The following is a 3,763-nucleotide window of genomic DNA, read 5'->3' as shown; positions in this document are numbered from 1 at the left end:
CTTTGAATGTTTTGGTACCAGTTGGAGAGCTCTTCTTTGTCTACACCCTTTTAGCATCGTTCACACCCTCTTAAGCTTAAGCCCGACCCATCTCTTTAAGGGTTGATGTCGAGCATTCTGTACGAACAACAGCAGTCAATCACCCAAGCTAACTGGCTACTTCCAGACACAAATGAGAGAAACGCTCACTGAACATTACTCGCCCTAGCAGAGCTGGTTAGGCTGTTTTTATGTTATCCAGAGCGTTGGTGACTGCAACTGTGTTGTCTGATTGTCCGTTCGTAAATTCAGAGCGTTTCGCTCTGGCCGATGAGTAGGGTTGATCCTAGCGTTCTGACGTACAACGGCAGTCAAGCACCCAAGCTAACTGGCTAACATTGACTAGCTTGTAAGCTACTCCCAGACACAAACGAGAGAACACCCACTCTGACCATTTTACTCACCCTAGCAGAGCTGGATAGGCTGTTTTCATGTTACCCAGAGCGTTGGTGACTAACTGTGCTGCAGGCAACAATTTAATTACGCTTTTTTGCCGACATTTACTGACACCGGCCACATTCAATGGGTGTTGAGCGTTCATAAATTAAAATCAAATTGTATTGGTCACATACTCATGTTTAGCAGATGTTATTGCGAGTGTAGCAAAATGCTTGTGTTTCTAGCTCCGACAGTGCACTAACAAGTAATATTTAACAATTTCACAATATATACCCAATACACACAAATCTAAGTAAAGGAATGGAATTAAGAATATATAAATAACTGGATGAGCAATGTCAGAGCGGCATAGACGAAGATACACTGGTGGTTGTTGTCCTTGATGATCTTTTTGGCCTTCCTGTGACATCAGGTGTCCTGGAGGGCAGGTAGTTTGCCCCCGGTGATGGGTTGGGCAGACCACACCACACTCTGGAGAGCCCTGCGGTTGAGGGCGGTGCAGTTGCCGTACCCGGAAGTGATACAGCCCAACAGGATGCTCTCAATTTTGCATCTGTAAAAGTTTGTGAGGGTTTTTGGGTGCCAAGCCAAATTTCTTCAGACTCCTGAGGTTGAAGAGGCACTGTTGCGCCTTCTTCACCACACTGTCTGTGTGGGTGGACCATTTCAGTTTGTCAGTGATGTGTACGCCAAGGAACTTGAAGCTTTCATCCTCTTTGTTTTGTTGACGTTGAGTGAGAGGTTATTTTCCTGGCACCACAGTCCCAGAGCCCTCACCTGCTCCCTGTAGGCTGTCTCGTCATTGTTAGTAATCAAGCCTACCACTGTTGTGTCGTCTCCAAACTTGATGATTCAGATGAAGGCATGTGTGGCCAAGCAGTCATGGGTGAACAGGGAGTACAGGAGGGGGCTGAGAATGCACAATTGTGGGGCCCCGGTGTTGAGGATCAGTGAAGGTGTTGTTTCCTACCTTCAACACCTGGGGCTGGCCCATCAGGAAGTCCAGGACCCAGTTGCACAGGGTGAGGTTCAGACCCAGGGCCTCGAGCTTATTGATGAGCTTGGAGGGTACCATGGCGTTGAACGCTGAGCTATAATCAATGAACAGCATTCTTACATAGGTATTCCTCTTGTCCAGATGGGATAGGGCAGTGTGCAGTGTGATGGTGATTGCATCTTCTGTGGATCTACTGGGGCGGTAAGCAAATTGAAGTGGGTCTAGGGTGACAGGTAAGGTAGAGGTGATATGATCCTTGACTATTCTCTCAAAGCACTTCATGATGACAGAAGTGAGTGCTACGGGGCAATAGTCATTTAGTTCAGTTCAGCATTTTTTGGTACTGGAATAAATGTGGCCATCTTGAAGCACGTGGGGACAGCAGACTGGGATAGGGAGAGATTGAATATGTCCGTAAACACACCAGCCAGCTGGTCTGCGCATGCTCTGAGGATGCGGCTAGAGATGACGTCTGGGCCGGCAGCATTGCGAGGGTTAACACGGTTAAATGTCTTACTCACGCTGGCCACGGAGAAGGAGAGCCCACAGTCCTTGGTCGTGGGCCGCGTCGGTGGCACTGTGTTATCCTCAAAGRGGGCGAAGAAGATGTTTAGCTTGTCTAGAAGCAAGACGTCGTTGTCTGCGACATGGCTAGTTTTCCTTTTCAAGTCCGTGATTGTCTGTAGACCCTGCCACATACATCTCGTGTCTGAGCCGTTGAATTGCTACTCCACTTTGTCTCTATACTGACATTTTGCCTGTTTGATTGCCTTGCGGAGGGAATAACTATACTGTTTGTATTCTGCCATATTCCCAGTCACCTTGCCATGGTTAAATGCGGTGGTTCGCGCTTTCAGTTTTGCGCGAATGCTGCCATCTATCCACGGTTTCTGGTTAGGGTAGGTTTTAATAGTCACAATGGGTACAACATCTCCTATACACTTACTGATAAACTCAGTCACTATATCAGTGTATTCATCATTGTTATTATCAGAGGCTACCCAGAACATATCCCAGTCAGTGTGATCAAAACAATCTTGAAGCGTGGATTCCGATTGGTCAGACCAGCGTTGAATAGGTACTTCCTGTTTGATTTTCTGCATATAGGAAGGGAGGAGCAAAATGGAGTCTGTCAGATTTGCCGAAAGGAGAGCGGGGGAGGGCCATGTTGACATCCCGGAAGCTGGAGTAGCAGTGGTCGAGTGTTTTAGCAGCACGAATAAAACACTCAATGTGTTGATAGAACTTCGGCAGCCTTTTCCTCAAATTTGCTTTGTTAAAATCCCCAGCTACAATAAATGCGGCCTCAGGATATGTGGTTTCCAGTTCGCATAAGTCCAAAGTTCTTTGAGGGCCGTCGTGGTATCGGCTTGAGGGGGGATATACACAGCTGTGACTAACCGAAGAGAATTATCTTGGGAGGTAATACAGTCTGCATTTGATTGTGAGCTATTCTAGGTCGGATGAAAAAAATTACTTGAGTTCCTGGACTTGAGTTATTCTGCTCTCTGGCACATTCAGACGAGAGTGTTCTGAAATCGGAGTAGATGGTCAGATTGAAATTACGAACACACCTGAAATGGTTACTTGCATAGTGGAGTCTTTTGTTAAGATATGTTGCTAGCTAGCTAGGTAAACAATGAACCATAATCCCAACTCATGACATTAATACCCTGCATGAATCTGCAGGTAGCTAAACAACCAGGTCCGATGTTAGCTAGCTAACATTAGGCTATAACTAGTACAGTACACTTTAACTTGAAATGAAAACAACTTTCTGTCAAAATTAGAAACGTGAATATCCGAAAATGTAGCTGGCTAGACTATTTATCCGTGCTCTGATATCGGAGTAGATAGCGAGAGCAAATTTACCAGCTACGTCTATCAACAGTTTTCACAGTGACTTCTATTGAAATGGATACCTTGCTTAGTGGAGACTTTTGTTAAGACATGTAGCTAGTAAGCTAGCTAGCTAAACAAATAACATTAATCCCAACTCATGACGTTGCTACCCTGCATGAATCTGCAGGTAGCTAAACAACCAGGTTCAATGTTAGCTAGCTAACATTAGGCTATAACTAGCCAAGCAAAAGGCTCTGATATACGAATAATAAGATCATTCACGTAATGTTAGCTAGTGAGTCAGCCAGCTAACGTTTGCGAGCTAGCAGTGCACATGAAATGAAACCACTTTCTGTTTAAAATTAGAAACGTGTAATATCTGAAAATGTTGCTAGCTAGACTATCTTACACGCCGTATACATCATGGTTGAACGCTTTTTCCTACCACAGATGCCATGGTTACCCTTAGTTTGAAGATCTAGTCGG

The sequence above is a fragment of the Salvelinus sp. IW2-2015 genome, unplaced genomic scaffold, assembly GCF_002910315.2.
Source record: "Salvelinus sp. IW2-2015 unplaced genomic scaffold, ASM291031v2 Un_scaffold1765, whole genome shotgun sequence".
In the NCBI taxonomy this organism is placed as follows: Eukaryota; Metazoa; Chordata; class Actinopteri; order Salmoniformes; family Salmonidae; genus Salvelinus; species Salvelinus sp. IW2-2015.
The sequence above is the reverse complement of the archived record's forward strand: the minus strand, read 5'-3'. Positions refer to the sequence as shown.